The 22,180-nt window shown below is 41.3% G+C and overlaps 1 protein-coding gene across 1 annotated transcript in view; it reads right to left on the bottom strand.

Annotated features, from left to right (window-relative positions):
• Positions 1-22,180, bottom strand: part of LOC115036020 (leucine-rich repeat and fibronectin type-III domain-containing protein 2) — a 128,950-nt gene that overhangs the window by 47,174 nt on the left and 59,596 nt on the right. Inside the window, exon 3 of the mRNA XM_029494121.1 lies at positions 8,263-8,401. The gene's annotated coding sequence lies outside the window, so the exon portion shown is untranslated. The remainder of the gene's footprint in view (positions 1-8,262; positions 8,402-22,180) is intronic.

Below are 22,180 nucleotides of genomic sequence, written 5' to 3'. Positions count from 1 at the left end.
ACGACTAAATGAATGCTTAAAGCAAGCAGGATGAATAAAGAAGTACTAGAGCGCATCCGTCTTCTATTGTTATCAACTTGCAACAGCAAAATTCTTCATGTGTCCCTCTGTGAGTGCACAATGCTTTTTGATATACAGCAAAGGGAGTGGACATAAAAAAAAAAAAAAAAAGCTTTATATTGTTGTTGCTTTTAATTCAGTCATGTGGACTAAAGGTTACAGCCATTTTACAATCAAATGTTGTCATTTTCTTGTCTTTTAAGAGCTGTCAAAAATGTATGCGCTGAAAACCTGAACCTAAATCTCAGTGGGCAACATTTCAGTGGAAAATAAGCTCATGTACCTCAGCGTGAATATAGGAAGCTATTGATGCATAAGCTTAAGCTCTATAATTATGTATGTAGTTTTACACAAATCCTCCCATATGTAATTACAGAGAATAAGCTGAGGTGTACAGAATGACGGTGATTTATTAGAGACCTGTGGCGCTTGGGGTTATTCTGTCGCTGATGAAAAAACATAGTTGGGACTTGAGAAAAAGAACAATTTTCCTTAACATCAGTAATAGCTTGAAATGTGACAGTAATGTGGCCCTGATAATGGAAACCTTGGCAACAACCCATTACATAAGCACTGCTTTTATTCTTTATTTCTGTTTACGTTGAAGACTCTGGACAAAAATATAGAAATATGAGACGACTGTGACCGACAGTTTGGGTTACAAACATGATGTCTGTGTTATTGGATCCTTTATGAAAGGGGAATTAACCGACACAACAGACTCTGGTCTCTTAACACATCGGTGACGTCACCCGGTAATAAGTTTTGTTTGTCCTGGCAACCTCGAGTCACAGGAATCATCGCACAACACGCACAAATATTACAGGCGTGGCTGATCGGAGCTCTGGATGCTACATCACGGAGGATGCGAACTGACTAAAACACAAAAAAAATGTATTCAGCTATGATATTTACTCCGTCACAGTTCAGTGGAAGACATTATAGATGGTTAGTTTTGATAACCGAATGAGTCACTGTGACAAGACTTTTCCAGATGAAAAAAATAAGTTAGGAGTTTTATCGCTTTTCAGTTTCCTCCAGCCAAGGGCACGACTACATTTTTTGTCCAGTTTTCATAAAAAGGGCCAGAAAGGTACCACGCACCATGGGCATGGTACAGACTGACTGAAGTTTAGGCGACAAAATTTACTTGCGCATTGCAGCCAAAAGCAAGATGGGAAAGGAAGTGGTGGAGGTGGGGTTGTTGCAAAACAAGACTAAAGAAAGGGGGACTGGAGAAACTGGAGAATCCAATTTCAATAATCTTAAACTGCAGTAATTGACAGAGGCCAACAAATTATGACCGCAAGCAAATTGTGTTTCCTCCCAAAACAGACATGGACGGGAAGCAAATTTGCACTAAAATCACAGCCTTTTTTTCAATCGCTCACTTCTCTGTCCATAATGGTCACATAAATTTTTTTTTTTTTTTTTTACACTTACTAATCATTATAATTTTGGGTGATATTTCCTGCTGTAATTTTTGCACTTATAAAATTCAGCCCATTTTGTTTTCCTCAGTTGTGCGTCTCCAGCCTGTGTTTCCACTCATCTCACAGGTCCTCCTCCTTCCTGTACGTGCCCAACCAGGCCCCAGACACCATCAGACTGCCCCCCCCCCCCCCCCCCCCCATCTGCCCACCTGCTCCTCTTTCATTGCTTAACCCAAAAATTGGTCACCCGGTCTTTGTCAGATCTGGTTCTGGTCCCCATAGGACCCTAACCCTGTGAAGCACTCTCCTGCCTTTTCCTTTTTGTTTGCCTGCCAGTTCATTGATTGATCTGCCTGCAAGTTCCGCCGTCCACCTGTGAGCATTCTCATGTTTTTTGTTTTTTTTTTCTTTAAAAGTTTAGCCTGCCTGCATTTGGGTCTTTTCCCCTGTGTGCCTGACAAATACTTTATCTATATTTAGTCATATTTGTAACTCATGTTGCAGCCAAATGGCTATCTAATCTGCAGGAAGCAATGTTAATGTGAAGGACTGTCTGTCATAGCCTCTACCAAAAACTACGGCACCGACAAGAGCATGCCTCCAGGCTATAACTACGAGGCTGGCATAGCCACAGACATTAGAGTTATTGGAATATTCGGGTAAGGGCTGCGTGACAAACTGTTCAATATATGAGAAATATAATTTCACCTCACCTTTTTGTACAGCAGTGGATTAGAATGTGATCTACATAAGCGCTGGCTTTACCAACACGAGTGCGCAGCCCAATTCTCAGAGCAGAAACCCCGTTCTTTAATTTAACCAATGACGTCCTAAAGGAAGATGCAGTATATTAAAAATCAACCGTTGGATTTATACGATTTCCACACAACAGCTATGATATGCTACATGTTGAGAGCAGTTGAGCAATAGTCAGCCTTCATCACCTTGGCCTCCTCTAGTTCTTCACTTTAATTCCTTGTCCGACACATTAAATTCACCTCACTGGTGGGGTATTACAAACCCATTTCCTTGCCCCTCTTGGGTAATTAAAACCCCCTCCTGACTACAGCTCATGTATAAATAGAACACCGCATAAGTCAGAACATATTTCTGATTGAAAGTCAAAGCTCCTCAACTTTGTGATTCAGTCTCACAGAAGAAGATTTTTATTTTTTATTTTTTTTCAATCTCGTGCTCCCTGTCAGTGGAGCTTTAGCACCGTTTGTCAGGAAGCATTATACGCCTGGATGGGCGTGCTGCATCTGCGGGATTTTTAGTTGCAGGTTGGCTCCTGACAAACCCACCTTCCAATTGGTCTCAGTTGTTTCCAAGATGAATCAGAAGGGGTTTTATTAAGGCAATCCAAAGAGCTCAGGGGCTGCACAAATAACTTCAAAGCAAAGTTTATATAGATCCCCCGAGACTTTGCTGCTCTGCCACAACCTTTACACAAGCTGAAGAGTGGACAGAATTATCTGCTGTGAAGAAAACTCACTTTTTCTGCCTATTAAATCATATTTGTCTTTCAGCTCAGATTGATACAGGTGAAGAAACACAACACAAATAACAGCAATAAATGTAGAGATGGATGTCACCCTGTGGCCCAACTTCATGAGTCAAACGCAGGATGCACGCATGGTATCTAACTATTACTGCAACCCATACTAAAGCTAACAAAAATAAATTAACTGGAATCCAAAAGAAAAACACAGTCTAGGGGATTTTGATGATGGTCAGCCTTACTGCAGAAAGGAAACATTGACAGAGGAAAGTCGATGACAAACAGCGTGAGTGTAATCACTCGACCAAGCCGGAGCGAGAGCAGCTGCTTTCTCCCATGTTATCGGGTCCTGCAGCTGACAGAGACATCAAAATCTCGACACACACACACACTATATTGCACATGGCAAATTCATGACATCTGCACATGCTGCCAAAGATAAAAGCCATGAGTCTGGTACAAGGCATGTGGGAATAGATGTACAGTAACGAGAGCCTTGGGGGCTGGCTTAATGAGGAGCATTAGTGAACCATAATAGTACTCGTGTGTGCAGCTGTAAGAGGGGTGGCGAGGCTGGAAACGGCGAAGGCTGGATGGATGAGGGAGCAGCAGTTTGTCAGGTAGTGGACAGGCTCATCTCAGCTTTCGGGAAACTCTAATGAGACAGGGGAACTTCAAACCAATGGATGAGCCCAGATTGTAAACGCTGACAAGTGCAATCAGTAGCTAGCGTGCTGATATTAACTCGCTATCCTCTTTTTTGGTGTCCCACTGAGACGGGACGAAGGAGGAAGGCAATTCTCAGCTTCAACAAATGGGATACATCTTACACACACTGCAAATGCCTCAGATCCATTTTTCAGCACAAACATTATGTGACCTCAGAGCGCTTCATGAATCTATTTCTAGTTAATTGCTTAATTAGCCAATAATATACTATTACCAGGCATTTCAGCACTTCACGCTTGCCATAATAGCAGATGGGACAGATGGGTAGATATATATATATATATATATTGAGAAGCGGTGATTTATTGGCCTTGTTTATTAAGTCTTTTTAATTGCTTTGAGTTCATTTCTCCCATGTAGGGAATTCTGCTACCAGCAGTGGTGATACTGATCTTTCACAACTGCCATTTCCCAAATTAAATTCGATGCTGACCAAGGGCCGAAAGTGCTACATTCGTGCCACTATATTTCACAATCAGCCAGATCACAGCAGAAAGTAGCGCAGAGAAAGTCACAAAGTAAAGGCCCAGTTGGTCAGCTACTCCTGCCGGCGTGCTAACAGCCAACTTGGAACAAGTCAGCTGTGCAAATGTTTTGTTTTGTTTTGCTTTTCTCTGTGAAATCGCTCCTGTGTCTGCCTTTTTAATACTCCCTTCAACATGTCACTTGTTTGTAGCGAATGTTGAATGTCTTGATTTTCATTTCGGCAGGTTGCAGGCGACACGTACGGCTCTCAGCAAAATTAGAGCGAGAAAATATCTGTTGAAAGTGAATTTCATATCATACCAGCAGCATTACACAACACTGATACCTTCCACTGTAGTCTCTGGGTCTTGTTGATTCTGATATGTCTGACAGACATGAATAAAATAAAATTTTCAAGTGTTTTAACTGTGACTTTTGACCTGTTATATACGGCATGTTTCATTGTGAGAAAGTTAAATGAAAGTAGTGAATTTTTTAAAAGCAACATACAAAGGAGATTTACCAGTTCTTCTTTTTCGACGATATCAGAACTTAAGAATTTGAGCTCCTTTGATGGGAAATGATCAGAGGATTGAGATCCATGAATTCCAAGTTTTGATACTAATTCAACTCGAAACACCGTTCAGTGCTATTATTTAATTCAAGTGGAGTTCCGTTTCAGACAGCACTACAATGACTTAATGACAACGGACTTGACACAAAGTTTTTCAGTTTTTAATAGAGCTGGGTCCCCAGACTCACCTTATGTGAGCTGGGATTGCTGCCCCGTAACCTGGAAAACGGATAAGCAGTAGAAAGTAAATGAACGAATAAAGCTGGGAGTTTTATTCATTCCTCTACAACCAATAGTTGACATACCTGAAGGGGAATTCAAGTGATGAAACAAACTCATTGGCCATTTTATTGTAAGAAGAGTCTAATGCAGGCCAATGCAGCAGCCCTGCTATAAAACCTCTCTGTGTTTGGCTCATGTTGGCACAGTGTAGGGGTAAAGTAGGTAGAGAGAGTTGGTACGGGGTGTTATAAGGGACTGTGTTATGTTTGGTCAATTATGCGCCAATATAAATATTTTTTTAATCAAATCTGTGCCCGTACTCCCTGGCCTTTAGCCCTTTAAGACTTTAAGATGGACCTTTGAATTATTTTGCATTTTAACAATAAAAAGTTACTTCTCTTGTTTTTGCTGTTATTTTAATTCCCAACTTCCTGTCATTGTCCTGTTTGCCTTCTTTGACTGACCGGGCTTTCTTTCTTTCTTTCAGCTTTATTTTGCCTTAGTTCCCTGGTCATACATTTTTAAAGCTTCAGGTCTGTCATGCCCCAGCCTTCCCTGTGAGTTCTGATTTATGTTTTGTGCCAGTCATGAATTGAATTGTTATTCCAATGTGACAGCACATCCCGTTTATTTACACGTATTCCCCAAGACCAAAATAATATAAGACGAAGCTTGAACAGTTCAGGGAAACCATGACCTTTTAGACACCAAAACCAAAATTGAATAATTTGCACAATCTTACTGGAAGACTGGAAAAGTGGCTTTAATTCTCTCTCTCTCCTTTCTCCAGCTAATCCTTCTCTCTTAGCTCAGTGGATGTAATTAACAAAGCTTAGTCTGGGTTCAAAATGCAGTATATGACTTGGACTTTCTATAATTAGACTCCTGCAAAGAGCTTTATTGAAGACACAAATGAGCTTTTCATTTCACTTTTCAGTAGGTGAATGAGATGGAGCCGATGGCATGGTTTATAGACCTTCCTGGAGCCTGACTGCTGTTCTCTCTCTGCTGATGATTATGAAGAATTTGTTGATGAGAGGGAGTCTGTGCATACACCAGTCTCCTTGCCCTACATTTCATCGAATGCTCATTTTAGTCCAACCAGAGTTTTTTCGTGCAGAAAGTGTGTCTGACATTGTTTCAAAGTAATTTTCAGTTTTCAAAAACGCTCTCCATCGGTCCAAGAGAGATTGCAAAACCTCACAGACCAACACTTCCACGACCCCTCTGATGAAATCAAACCAATTTGCTTGACAGATTGCATCTGATCTTTCTGTAGCCTTCCCAATCATTGTAGTCCATGCTGCCTGCAGTAAGGCGCCTCCCTGCCATTTCTTACCTAAAATCCTCCTTATCTGTTTTCTTCAACCAAAAGAAAAATTGAAACATGCACGGATTAACTCAATGTCATGGCAGCTTTGTCCCCGGGATAATGGTGGACAATGAGCCCTGTGGTAGCGGCAGTAAACGATGCCAATTTTCCCGGAGAGAGAGGGGGAGCGATAGAACGAGAACGGCAGAGAGGAGTTTGAGGAGATAGCCTAAGACTCTAATCCAACCCTGTAAATCAGAATGCTCTCAGTTTTGCTGAGTGTTTGTCTCGCTGAAGTGATTTATATCATCCAATCATTGTGGGGCAAGCAGCACACGTGTTCACAGAAGATATGTGACTCTAAGAAGATTAGGTGAAGAATGTCACGTTCCCTAGAAAAGAGAATTTGACATCTTTTGTCTTGGAAAAAAAGTTTTCTTTTCTTTTCTATAATTGCAAAGTACAAAAATGCAATTTTGTCCAAACAAGTACATCAACTGCAGCTTTCTTACCTAAAGCATTTCAGACCTTTCGATAAATACCTGACTGGACAAATGGTTCATGGAATTAGGGCTAAATAAACGATAATGAAAATAACACACGCTATAAAACAGACGATCATCATATGAAATGATTGTGTTCACGCTGCGCCATAATAACAACAATAATTATAACAGGTAATTGGCTAAAATGACAGCCTGGCGGCATAGTGATTAGAGCTGTTGCCAGACAGCAAGAAGGTCATGGGTTTGATTCCCCTTTCTGTTTACATGTTCTCTCAATGCTTGCTTGGGTGTCTGTAGGCATGGTGACCTGCATAGGGCGTACCCCGCCTTCACCCACACGTTTGGCTGGGATTGGCCCCACGGGACCCTCACAGATATGTGGTACAAAATGAGAGAATGAGTGGGAAAGAAGCTGTGTTTGATCTGCGTATCCATCCACCTTCATCAGCGTCAGGTCAAGCAGATTGCCCAGACTTTTGTCTCTCTGGCATCATTCCCCATCTCATGTACTACTGCATCCATTATGAATATTCAAACCATTAGTGGTTATACTACTGAGACAGCCACAAAACCCAAACCTCAAATTCAAAGTTTACTCTGTCTTTCACTGGGACAATTCCAGGATCAGAGCTTTAGGGGTGCCAGACCATGTGAGATATGCAAGCTCTTTTGTGTGTTATGTCATGTCCCTACACCTACAGGCTGAGGGAGCACCTACCATTAACTGTCTCAGTGACAGTGGGAGCCATTTAATCAGGGGTATTAGCCCCTGGTAGGGTCTCCAAAGGCCAATTGGTTCCAGGTGACCAGCTAGACAGACGGACTCTTAAGAACCACCTGATGAAAGGCTATTTTTGTGACTGCATCACCTTGACTGGATTAGGGAAACTGGGACACCCTCCTGGAGTCAGACCTGGGAGGGGAAGTTCCATTGGACCAGAGGGTCCATGGGGTAGAGTCTGGCACTGCCTGAGAAAATGACATGATGCCACCTCCCTGTGTGTCTACTACCTATAACGACACACATTAGGTTGTGGAGCAGCGGAGGCCTTGCAGCAGAGCCAGCTGGACCAGGTGCGATATTCCCCGAATTTATAGATTTAGTTCAGTTGACTATTTTACTGTTGTTGCTGATCAGTGGATAATCATGACCATATTACATTTAGTGCATTCTATTCCAAATATATCATTACGTGCACCCTCTGAATTTAGCTGCACAAAATGCAATGACAAACACAAGATGAAGCAAACAAAGGTGACGGAAATGGTGTGAAAAAGTGGAAATGACGCAAAAGAAACATTAAGATGCAGGTTAGACAGAAAAATGTGTCACAATGTGGACTGTTGTATGCCGATATCATTTTGTCAGAAGGAAGCTCACTTCCACCAGAAATCACTGAATATGCAGTATGATGTCGTTACATGAGCAAGCACATGAATGAATGTGACGTGATACTCACAGTCACAGGATCGGCTGTTTGGTCAGGTCTGGTACCCAAACACATACTGATTCATGACAAGAAGTTGGAATGCGATTTTCTTTACAACAACTGCTCTCGATAGGTATCACATTTGTCTCTGCTGAGTCTCTCAGGTCACCTAGAAGAGAGAGAAAGAGAGAGATAAAGAGGTGAAGCTGGTGAAAGCAGCATGCTTTGGAAGACAAAATGTAAATGGAAAGATCTATCATTTCTATCATCACTGACTTTAGACTTTCATAGTAAGAGAAACTGTGGTGCCTTTGCAACTAAAGGGAATTAAATATATATAAAGACTCAGCAATTAAAATGAATGCAGGAAAAAAGCCCTTTGTCATGTCCTGATGCTTGGCGTTGCCGTGTGTCAGTGTTTGTCTCGTCATTTCCTGGTTTCTTTTGAAAGTCCTACTCTCCCCGTGCTTGAGTTTGTTCGATTGTCCCGATTGTGTTCACCTGTTCCCCATCACCTTGCGTATATATACGCCGCATCTCCCTTTGTCCTGTGCCTGTCTGCTGTGTATCCTGCTGTCATCTCACAGTTCAGTACATGTCCTTTGCCTTGTCGTGTCGAGTTTTCTCGTTTCTGTTGATATTTATTTGTTGATATGTGTCGAACTTAGCCTTGTGTTTGTGTTGATACCTTGTCCAGTTTTCTCCAAGCATTACATTACATTTGCTTGTGTCTTTTGTTGCTACTTTTGCTATTCATTTCATAGCAGTCTGTTTCCTCAAAGAGTCGTTTTTAGCTGAACTTCATAAATAAGCCATTATTAATCTCTTATTAATTAATGTCTCGTGAGTCGTGCATTTGGGTTCAGACTCACTTCTGTCACCCTTTTCTGTGAATTGGCTTGTAACTGGTGCAAGCACGTGGTCGGCAATAGCCACAGTAGAACCAACCCATCGAACATTGAAGCTGCACTTAATAATCCAGGAGGGAGCTGAAATAAATTTAGCCCCATGACAAACAAAAACACAGACACTATTTCAGTCTGTCCAATTAAACGATGGCTAAATCTGTTGGCAAGAAAGAAATACAAATGAGGACAACCGGGTGAGGCAGAGTCAGAATCAAACCCATGGTGTTTTCAGACCACATTTCTACTGTATTCTGTGGCAAAAATCTTTTTCTTTTTTTTTTTTTTCTTGGGGAGTTGAGAGTGGTTGGTGTCTAATAACGCAGCATTAATATATTTCCTCATTAAAATTCTGTAACCATGTCAGAGCACATGTCCCCCCAGAACTCACTGCTGCTTCTCATCCTTGTGGGAGAAAGATAAAAGCACACACAGAGAGAAAGGTAGACACAACAAGGATTCGTAATGTTTATTTTGTAAAAAAAAAAAAACTAAAAATAAAAATAAAAACGGTATGTTCAAGCTCCAGGCTGCACTGAGGTGAATAAACAGAAGCATTTTATAAGTCTCAATGCAATTAGTGCTCTCTTTGCTGAACAATATAGCTTTCCTCTCAAGCTGTATCTGCCAGAAGTCTGTCTTTGCCAAACCCAATGATCAGAACAGAGGACTATATGTCTCCAAGTCTGCTGTCTCACGGCAATGGACGGGACACACCGAATTAAAAGGTGTCTGTGTGATACCGCATAATAAGCAGACATCAGTGGTTGAAATTCATAACAAAGACGTGAGATTCCGCTTCAGCAACCAAAAATTGGAATTGAAATTAGATTAGATGCACTTTATTCTCCACAAGAGGAAATGCATTTTGTGCAGGTCAGCAATAGGATCGCGGTCAGACAGACAAGACAGTGCATCCCCACAAAAACAGAAAGAAGAAAAACACGAAAAAGCATGTCGGCATGGTATGAGCCACATCCATGGTCATGCAGTGAACCAAGCCATGTGTGATTTCACTTCACGTCACGTTTTATAAGATATAACTTCCACATGCATCTGTCATGACTATTCAAACCAGGATAACGAGATATGCTTTTTTTTATAAGCATATCTCAGCTGTAAAACCCACATTGTACTTAGTATTTCACAGGGGATATTCTAGGGGTGCAATGATGATGAACAAACAAACAAACAAACAAACAAAAAAAAAAACAATAGCATATGTACATGTTAATGTTATTTTGAACCGTTATCCCACATTTGGTTTCAAAGAACATCAGACTTTCGGGATGAGAGAGACACCGTGTGACTGGAACAAGCTGAATAATGGGTTGCTGTGGGCAACCAGATGAGAACAGATGAAATCCACGACAGGAGAGTTGGTGTGAGCATGCCAAGTCAGAAAAAAAAAAAAAAAAAAAAAAAACGTAATCATTTAGATTTGAATCAGAAACTAACCCTAATAACTGTCCATTAATATTATGAAGACTATTCCGAGGATATGATCGAGATATACAAACTGCTCCACACAGGTGGCAGGTGTGTTACAGTCATTTATAAATCTTTGTAGCAGGTGGTCATCATACTGTTGGGCTAAAAAACCCCCTTTTTTTTTTCTTTTGTTTTTGTTGATATTTTCTTAAAGAACAAATTCAGAGTGACAGCTTCATTCTCAGCCGTCTGCTTTAATATAAATGACTAAAAGCATCAATCTTTGACTAAATAAGTCATTTTATACAACATACATATAGCTCTCCTTTTAGCAACTTCATATATTATATTACTTCAGTCAAGTTCAGCATTCAGGACAACTGCTAAAATTCAGGACTGTCTTGGATTTTTCAGAGCCGTCCAATCAAAGTACTGTCATCATTAAAGTCCCATTATTTTAACCTTACTCTTTCTCCTGAACCCTGCTTTTTTTCTTAAAAAAGTCAGAAATGCCCTTTACTACACACACACACACACAAGACAAGTTACATACAGTAAAGGTTGGCCATCCGCCATCTATTTCATCCTATCTTAAATATTCTACAACATTAAAGGGCTTTTCTGGCTTTCACTCAGTTATCTAGTCAGTTATGATTCAGACTGCAACCATCAACGCTAACCATCTAACCGACAGCAGCTTCTCTCTCACATTATTCAAACAGTGAAGATTGTTCCGTTCGCGAGCTAGAAAAAAAACCTTAGACAGATAATTCCTACCTAACAGACAAAAAAGAAAGTCTTGGGGTAATTATTATTAAATGTTGAAATTGAGTACTAAAAGTGAAGAATGTGTAATGTCCTTATTTGAGCTCCTTACATGAGCCACCTCACCAAATACAGTCAAACTGAAGTGGGTCTTTTTTCCATTAAGATTAAATCATACACTGCCAGTGGTTTTGACAGGTGTTTCATCTTGTCAAGCCTGGATGTGCGTTTTAAAAAATATTTTTTTTGTCCTCTTGTTTTTAAGGGGCACTTGAACTCATTATAAGGGAGTCTGACCACCCCTGAAAAGGAGCTAGCTCCATCTATGATAATTTATTGGCCTCTTTTTCAGCAGCCACCGCAGAAATGCCAGGATGCGGCAGGAGATGGGTAAGTCCGGCACCTTCCTTTCCCCCCTTACTGGGATCACTGTAGAAAAGCCAAATCAAATGTATTGGTGCTGTGCATGTGTCACATAATAATTTAGTTTTTTGTTGTTTTTGTATCTGAAATCTACAGGCTTAATATAAGTGGGCAAAGACGACAGATTTAAACAATGAAGCCATTGTTGAAGAGCCTGAAATCTGTATTCTATCTAATGACCATCGGGATGTGACTGTGCTGGTTTTAAAAAGAAGTCAGAGTGTATTGACATATATTAGAGCACGGCCCTACTTTTCACTTCATTTATTAGCACCTAAATGTTTTCCGAAGGAATTTATGGTCTCAGTCTCTAGTTTCAGGTCTTTTTTAATAAAACATGATGTTCTACTTGTTTACATAAATCAAGATGGCTGAAGGCAAAAACTGAGTTGAAGAGACTGGTTGTCACTGCAGTGTGCTGTCAGGTGCACAAAGCCCTGGCAGCCAGAGTTTGTACATATTTACTGTGTGATTTCATCAGTTATTAAGAATAAGAGCTGAGGTTCAGCGTCTATGTCCCGCCACTGGCTGTTTCATGCTCATCCATACTACACATGGTGCAATGCAGGCATCCGTTGTCGTACCTCATTTCAAAACATAAAGTGGCGCGTTTTTCTATGAGGAAGTCGCCTTCGCAGCCTATTTTGCTTCGTTCAGAAATGTGCACAAGTGAAACCGAACCGCGACGTCTGTTTGCTACACTAACATTTTTCTGCCTGGTGCAGACCAGAGCAATCAACCTATATGTCTGAAAGCACCCTGCCTCCATTCTTCACAGGAACAATGTCCAGATCAACATCTCAGAGATTTCCACCGACCATATGTGGTTAACTGATGACACGGCTCATTTAAATATGCACGTTTCCAAATTGTTTCAAATTAGGGTAGCTTTTGTGAATGCATACACTTGTACTATGGATTCTATGCACTTTTTTTAAACGAGGCATCTGCACTCTTTCTGCCAAAGCCTCAAATGAGAAAATGTAAATGTTCAAATGAACTTTCCAATCTTATCACAGTATCCCCAGTAAGCAGATGTTGCTAATTACCATGTGATAATACTTTAGTGTCATACCTGCTGCTCCATCAGCTAGCGGCTCTTCATTTAAGTGGGGTCCTGATCCTCACCAATTTATACTGTTCACAGCAAGTCATTAGCTGACAGACTGGGACATTGTTCCCAAGAAGAAGTATTGCTGTTGATTTTATAAATTGATTAACTTTCTGTCACTTGGAGCAACGGTGCCACACATTTGATTATTTGTGGTGAAGATGGACAATATGTATTTCAAAATAAATCCAAACCTATCTGCATGGATGATAGCCAGTGAGCTGCAGATGGTTTTCCGCTACATGAGCCAATCTGACATCTTGTTCATCATCCTTTTGACAGAGGCGAGTTTGTCATCCTTTTAAACCTCTTTGTTAAATTCAAATTCATAAGCTTCAACTCCAAGTAGTCTTGCATTGCCCGGAGGGACAGTGTGTACTCGCCTGTCTAAAAGGGTCACTCTGGCCTTTTGCAAAAGCAACAAACAAAAATAATTCTTGATAAAAAAAAAAAAAAGATGTACAATGTACTCTGAAGAAATTAAATACTTAATTTTTCACATCATTTCATTATTTTTTGTTTGCTTGTTTTGCAAAGGTTGAAGTCCCCATTTGACGCAGCTGAGTACACACAACCGCTCATAGTCATGTCAGACACGTTACTCGGAATAGGAGCTTTTAAGTTTAAATTCAATTAATAGGTTTGAGGGGAAAAAAAAAAATATTTAGTGTTATTACGCCACGTGATTTCTCCCTGTATCACAGTTGAAAAGCTCTAAAACGCCGACAATGGTCTGGAAGGCGGGATGTTGCTAAGCCACAGAGATTTCCAAACTTCCTGAGTTGTCACAGCCAGCTGTTGCCAAGCACACCTCTGCTTTGATTCTGCCAACCGAAATTAATGCTTAATGAGATTCCAGAGGCTGTGAGCAGTGTTCTCCATCCCTCCCTGTATCCACCTACAGCAGCTCGAGTGCCCACACTGCCTCCTCGTGAGCTTTACATTGTTCGAGTGCAAACAGGCGTGAAACTGTTCAAAGTTCAACCACAATTCAGACAGTTACAATTTCACGCTGTATAATTGAGACGCTGCTGTAAGCATACATGTCGTGTAGGTCATCAACTGCTGTCGCTCTGTATTACAGTTGATGTAACACAGTGAAATGCTTAACAGCGAGAAGGTTCTTGAAACATTTTCCTGTTTCTTGTGGATATGCAAAAAGTTAGCGTTTCTTTTTTCTCTTTTTTTGATCTAGGTATGTTCACCCTTAAGCCATAATGCCAACTCACACTGTGGATTGCAGCTCTTTTAATTGTACACCTCAAATGCTAGAAAACTGTGAAGAATATGAATAAACTATAGAGCAAGCACTCCAAAAAATATGAATAAAGCTAGAATTGTGTTTAATACTTTCATGATAAAAAAAAAAACAAAACACAAAACTAATTTAATTATGCTCATAGTTGAATATCTTCTCCATAATGTCACATATCATTTCACTTTGAAAAAAATGTCGACAAATTTAGCCAGGGAATTAATGCTAGCAACAGTAACAGCAATGCAACAAAAAATTCCAACAAGATCAACGTGATTACAGCTGCATTCAAATATCTGGCCACAGGGACAATGATATGAAAGAGGGTTTTGTGTTTGTGTTTATATCAGCGGAAAAGATGGCAGCAGTCAGCCTTCACGTGTTGCTGCTTTTCACTCAGTACTGAGTCATGGTAATCAATAACCAATAACTGCTATCAAATCAAGGGCATAATGACATAAACGTCAGCTTAGTTTCAAATGAGCAAGCGAATGTACACCATCTAGCTCTGCTGAGCGACAGAGGCGCTGATCGATCATAACATAATGACAACTGACATGTGAAGAGAACAACATTGCTGATATGGTCACCGTGGCACCTGTGAATGGGTGAGCAGCAAGCGAACATTTAGTCCTGAAGTTGACATGTTGAAGCAGGGAAGGTAGTGAAGTATGAGGATGCGAGCGACTTTGACAAGAACTGTGATATGGGGATGAGTCAGAGAATGTCCGATACTACAGCCCTGTGGGATGTTCCTGTGAGAAGTGATCCAAGCAAGCAAAACCACTGGATCAGTCAAGGCTCATTGACGCAGATAGAGCCAACAAAAAGAAGGTTAACTGGTTAAATGAAATAGCGCCTGTTTCATTCTCTTGCTTAAATAAGATCAGAAGCCTCTCATCGGCTGAAAGGGGGATGGGCTTGTGAGAACATCACTGTCATAAAAAAAAAGTCATATAATAAAATTTAACACTGAATATGCAAAGTTGATTTCATTCTGATAGTTTTATCCTCTTCTGAATATAGCTAAGAAGCATGTGAGCTCATAAGTATTGTATAACATGTACACAAAGAACGACCAGGCTCTAACTAGTCCCGTTAATTGAGTCATGTGGTCACTTCATTGGAAGGTACATCCAAGAAATCAGTCAAGAATGCATCCTGTCATTATCTCTTCAAGGGATCAAGAAATCGTTTGAATTCAGAGTGTTTAAGCTGCGTGCATCCAGACTTACTGATGAGCTCCGTTGCGCAGCCATCATCCCCTCTCCCAAGATCTGACATGCCCTCAACTACAACTCCAACTGTAGAAGATGTGTGATAGATCCGTATGCTCTTGACTGTCTGTGGTACATGATCTGACATAAGAAACAGACCATCAGCCACATAGCTAACAGACAAACTGTTGCTCCGTGTGGTCGTTTTAAGTGATTTTCATTTGGTTTGAGGCCCAGTAAACAGGATTGTGATCCCAATCCAAATCCACCGGGGGTGGAGGGAGAAAACCGCAGCCTTCATTTTATTATTTTCTAACTTATTCGCCACCAAGTTCAACATATATTTAAAAGAAGCAAGGGAAAACTCCAGATCCATGTGAAAATGTTTCTTACTTTCAGGGGAAATTAAGTTTGTTTTCCAGGAAGCCTTTGTGTCGTACAAAATATGCGTTCTGCTGCTCTGGGAATATTTCCAGCCAGATAGTTTGTGTGCAAACCATGTTGGCCACTTATTTATTCACTAATACTCCCAAAAAAGACTCAGTGATCGAATAGGCTGTGAAATTGTATAGCAATCAGATGGGCATATGTTGGTGTCTGTAAAGCAGTTAATGAAATGTATCAAGGAATAATTTTACTGTCAAGGAGCTCGGGCGCATGCTCGTGAAGCTGCCAGCAGCATGTGCATCTGGTGAGCACGCCTCGTCTGAGACCTGCAGGTCGGTGTGTTTGGGAACCCACATTTAACAGTTACTTTTGTGCGGGTGCCTTGTGTTCCTGCAGATTTCATGTGGAATTCCCGTTTTCTTATGGTTGGTATATCATTGCGAGGCAGATCGTTACACTGCATGTTTTAGCTTTTCCTCTCTGTTTTCAGGTAACCCAATTACTTACATCTCGTGCTAATGAATCGCTGTATTTGTTTGGTCGGGTAAGCGCTGTTAATATCAAATCTTTTCTTGGTTTAAAAATGTATTTTTAAACCGTTCATTCCTTTGGCCTTTTTTTTTTTTGTTTTTTTTTCACTGCATTTGTGCTTCCCCATTAACTCGCTGTCCGCAGTGAGGGGGATGTTTTGAGATCCCCTCCCGAGTGTTCACACACTCTGAGGAGGAGTGGGGATTAGTTTTGTTTTGATTTTCCTGCTGGCTTCGTTTGATAATTATCAGACAGAATTCAAACATTTTCCTTACCGAGTTGTGTGTGGGGGAAGCAGGTAAGTTTGTTTTCTAGTTCCCTGTGTTTTGTTTTGCCTATGTAAGGCATACAGTCAGCTTTCAGTTAATTTCTATTGGTTTTTGGTTGCTTATATTGCCCTTAAGCTCTGTTTACCGTCGCTGGGCCTCCATTTTCCAGCTCCTCAACCCCTCTTTTGCTTGTTTCACAAAATTGGTGTCTGTTGATTTACGTTGTTTGTGACTGTGGCTGTCTATCCCCTCTGTCAGCTATCCATAGCTATTGGGTACTAATTTTACACCTTCTGTCTTGAAACTGTGGTGCCATAATAGTTTCACGTATGTGCTGTTTCTGTCGGGGCGCCATGGACCCCCGCGATGGCCACTGTGAGTGCCCTGCTTGCCTGGGCATGTACCATTGGTTGAATAATATTGAGAATATCTGTGCAGTAGCAGTAGAGTGGGGACAGAAGCTGCCCGTGGAGGAGAACATTCAGAGAGCCAGAAGGTTGGCGCACTCAGTTCGTGCAGGTGAAGCGCAGCCTCTACCTGCTTGGCCATGGGAAAGGAGATGATTCGAAAAAAAAAAAAAAAAAAGGTGTCCAGAAACGTAAGCAGGAGCACACCCCTGACCGCGAGCAGGGCTCAGGTAAAAAAATTTGCTCCACAGTCTGCACCTAGTCCGCCTAGTAGCTTGGCTGGTCCACAGTATGATACTCAGCTACAAATCCTGGCTGCCATACGTGGTTTGTCAGATTGGTTTTGTAAGATGGAGGCCCCATGTCCCGTCACAGTGCCCTCATTGGCGCAAATGTGCAGAATTCAGATGCTCAGGAAGGTGTGGAATGCCCCTCGTGGGGCAGTTTTCTGCTGCTTGTTGGAGGTTGGCTCAGACCCAGACTCGCTTGGGGGAAAGAGAGTGAAATGGCAGCCTTGACATCTCTGGGTCTGAAGCGTGTGACTGCAAATCAGCGCTGTCCAGTTAAAGACTGCATTAGACTGACCGACTGGTGTGCCGCGCATTTAATGCAGCCACACATAGCAGCACTTAGGAGGCTGCCAACCCTGATGACCAGGACACCATGAGCCTGACTGATTCTGCGCTTGTGACACATTCTCAACTTGCAAGGGATATCGGTGCACCTATGTCGGCTTCCAGAACATGTGTTTCACCCTGACTCCCGGGGTGTGATGGATAAGGCCGAACAATCACGGGGTACAAGGGATTCTGTTCAGTGCACATTCATCAGCCTGCCCCACAGTCATGCTGGACTCGCCAGGAGCTATGGGCTTAGGGCAGCAGATGAGAGGGCAGGGGTCGGGGTTCTCCTCCTCTGATGGTTCCAGGCAACCCCATGTAACAAAAAGGTGTCTCTCGATGGTTTTAAGTCGGATAATCAGTCGGCACAGGAGTTCAGTAAGTTTTATTCCAGGTTTGACTGTGAAATTGCAGGTCGTATTCCTTTTGACGTTCTCTCTGTGGCCAAATCTTTTAAACACTCTAAAGCTGGAGGAAGCAACGTAAGTGGTTGACTGCTCTCTTCCTGTGTAAAACAGTTTGCTCCCATCTTTTATCATATCTTTCATCTGTCAATCAACCAACAGAGTGTGCCAAAGTCCAGGAAGCAGTCCATAGTCAAACCTGTGGCTAAAACCTCCCACCTCAAGGTTTTTAACCATTACAGACCTGTGGCCCCTGACTCCCTTTGTTATGAAGTCCTTTGAAAAACTGATAAAGAGAGATCTTCTTAATAAGACTGAACACCTACATGACCCATTACAGTTTGATTGCAGATCTGGCCACGGAGTTGAAAATGCTACAGCCACTTTACTAAGTATGGCCTTTAAGCTTGAAGGAAACAAAAGTCACGTCAAGCCATTGTTTTTGGACTTTTCGTCAGATTTTAACACAATCCAGCCCCACGTTGTACTCGATAGACAATTTTAATTTAGATATTAATACTGTAGGCTATATCCTTGATTTTTTTCTAACATCCAGAACCCAGACAGTGAGGATGCATGTCGGTGGGGCTGACATCATCCACTGGCTCTAGTTCCTCCTTCATGACAATGAATATGACCGTGGTCTTGTCGTTGTTTGATTTGTTGACGTGTTTGGAAATGCTTTCTCTTCAATTGAATGTTCGGTTAACTAATGACACGGTCACTGATTTGTAGATATAAATCCATTAACAAAATTCAGAAATGGTAGACACCGTTGAAAATTACAAATATCCCGGGATCATTGTGGATAACAAGCATAATTTTATTAGTCACTCCGAGGCCTTGAATAAAAAAGGCCAGCAACATCCATCTTGTCTGAGGAAATTGTCCAAGTTGCAGTCGTTTCGGCGATGCGTCGCTGATTATTTTAATTTACAGATAACACACTGAATCCAAGCTGAATTTCTCTTTTCTGCGTTGGTTTGGTAACCTTTATACCAATTCTAAAAAAGGCAGTAAACAAGAGTTCTAAAAACAAAGAAGATTTTGGGAGTTCAAATGTGTACTCAAGCCTGTTTCATAAGGCAGGTAGTCTGGAAGTCAAATGCAATTCTTTCCAACAGCTCCCATCCTTTACATTCAGAGTTTCAATTTTTACCCTCTGGCTCTCAGCTCATACTTCCTGCTGTTTTAGGTAACAGGTATAAGCACTCCTTCATCCCTACAGCAATCTCCTTTTTAAATTCAAGTCGGGTAGGAGTCACTCTTGATTTGTATTCTCTTGCTACTCACTAATCTACTCTTGTTGCTGACAAATGTCATTGTTGTATTGTGTGATGATGACAATGGCTGTAGCCGACAACATATATCTTTTAATTGCACTTCTCTCACCTTGTGTGGGCTATTTCAGATGCTGCTACCTAGCCAATTGCCCAGCTGGGACATATATAAAGTTCAACCTTGAACCTCGAACAGTCAAATGAAAATTGAAAAAAAAAAAAAAAAAATCTATAAATCAATCATGGGGTTTGATGGTTAATATGCTGGAATATTTTCCTCATATGATGATGACGATATGTACATATGACGATAATTAGATTTCTCCCTATTTATTGATCCTGCTCCGCTGACTTCATTAAAACTATTCACTTTACTGATTGGATGCAAAGTGTCGAAGGGTCCACAGTGAGTATTGTATTGTTTTGTATTTCAGTTTGAACCATATGTACTCTGGATTATAAACACCGGATTTTCACTTTAAAAGGTCAGCTAATTAACTATGTGCGTAATTAAATTTCGCTTTTGCAAAAGAATGACGTTTTTAAAGGAATGGATATGCGATCCTGAGAAATAATGGTCACAGCAAAAAAACCCATGACAGGCATGAGGAAAGATTTCCACAGGTTCCACAATCCCTGACACCACCAGAAAGTTAGTTCTAACTGCTAATATCTGGCCCAAAGCTAAACTTCACACAATCCAGCAGTAGCTCCTCAAGGCTGCACTTAGGCTATATTCACACAATGCCGACACAAGAAACCCATTGTTGACATTTCTGTGACACCAGTCATAGGCACAGTGGAATTCCTTAGTTCCTATAAAACTGCATGAAGAGATTTTATTCATGTTGATACTGGATTATATTTTTGACAAAACAGCCAGTGGTGACATGTAGTCTTTCTTTTTAAGGGGTACACTGTGGCTTGGCTACCCAATTCCTCAATTACACAAACAATGCTGTAGGCTAACGTAGGCTATGAGGCGATACATATACATAAGGCCACTGAAATAGATTTATGTGCCACCAGGGAAAGCGCTGAGGCACCGATATGTCCCGTTGGGCCCTATAATATTCACAGCTTTTTTTCTCTATTCGGATAATCACCATGAGAGAGAGACAGAAAAGTCAGAGAGAGAAAGACGTCCCTCTTTTCTCTCAGAAGAAACTAAAGTCAGAGGAATAGAATCAACCCTGCACCGGCAAAATTAGAAAAAAAAGTGATTAATGCGTGCGCCCTACCTGGTGAACCAAATCAACACCATATTTTAGTCCATATGTTTAGAGGACCAACACCGAAGGTATTTTTTTCACACACTGCTCATCAGTTTACTGCTCATTAATAAACATTTCCAATCCATTTTTAGACTGTAACTGGTTTGTTTTCACTTGGCATAAAATTATTCATAGCACCTAATTATTTCATTTTTTTATTTTTTAAAACTTGCTGTCATTCTGCCACAAAACAATGTTTTAGACTATCCTTGGCCATTTTGAGCAATTACAATTTCTGATATCTACATCTTTATGACAACTACATTTGTACCTCAAAATTTTTACTGCTGATTTTGATGCCATGTCTGCAGTTCTTACACTGTGTGGGACCATCTTGTGTTACTAGTGTTGCTGACTTGGAATTGGAGGCTTATATGGTGCCAGTTCAAAGGTGAGCTGGTCACCTAAGTTAGAATTCGTTGTGACGGAGACCTACTTATCTGTGCCATACTTCTTAGTCTCAGTAGTGCAGCGGGAAAAATCAGCTGACGACCGCAGTGAATAGGCCTAACGCTGGTGACTATGACAGCTTTGCACAAATTCACTGCAAATGCAGACGCTGACACTGGCATATTTCAACAAATCAAACTGGCTGGATGACCAACACTGCAAGTTCACACCACTAAGCCGAGATATGCTGACTTTTAGTCCCTTTTGAGGTCAAAGTTCCAGAAACATTACACCTACACCTCCTGTGATGCAACCAAGCAGAGACTGTTCAGTTTGACCACTGTGTCTGGCCAAGTCTCACATCTGTAATGCGTAACGTTAGTCTTGAAATACCCGAGTGATGAAGTTTGAATACGTTTCTCAGACTTAACGAAGCTCCTCCAGAAACACGGAGGACACGATATTACTGATTTCCCAAACTGACAAGGACTAACCATGAGTAGCTGCTGAACTGACCTCGACAAGTCGCTGGAGGGCCACTTCAACTTTAATGTAACATAGAAAAGTTCACCCAGTGAAGAAGGCTCTGATTAGTTAGGAATAGATTTGCACGAGCCAGCATTTTGTCAGTGAGGAACTCCATAAGTTGAGAGATTTTCCTTTCTCTTTGTCCTGTCTTTCACAGGTCTCTGCCCAGCTCAGATACGTGCACTCTTTACTGCCACCTCAGTCTGGATCATCAAAGTGTACTGTCCTTTTAAATCACATCCAATCTCTCCGCCAACCGACCTGTCATAATAACATGGCATGATGCTTAGCATCCCATGACATTATCTATCTGGGAGGATTTGCACTTGGCACCTGAGCAACGGATGAGGTGTCTTATAAACTGGAGGTCAGAAAGGATGCTTGGCACGTCGCTCGACCCTGCTGTTGGCGGTAGTTTGATCCAGGCATTGGCCAGGTGGAAGGGACTCGTTCCTTCGAATGCTAATGAATGATGTCTTCAAAGGGCCAACGCTCACTTAAGTCACCTTACACTATTAGACCTGATGTAAAAGACACAACATCAAAGCACTGGCCCTGTGCGAGAAGCACATTTAGCACTACACAAAGCCACTCTCAGAGCTCAGCAACTCCCCATAAGGACCATATCCTGCATTTGTAGCTGAGATGTTTTGAGCTGAACATCGGGATCAGATCGAAAGTGCAGACATGGGAGCTCTGCCGTTGGATAAGAATAGAATAGGATAAGTTTACAAGGTAGTAGAAGTATGTG

This window comes from Echeneis naucrates, chromosome 22 (assembly GCF_900963305.1).
Source record: "Echeneis naucrates chromosome 22, fEcheNa1.1, whole genome shotgun sequence".
NCBI lineage: Eukaryota > Metazoa > Chordata > Actinopteri > Carangiformes > Echeneidae > Echeneis > Echeneis naucrates.
This window is presented reverse-complemented; position numbering and strand designations above follow the sequence as displayed.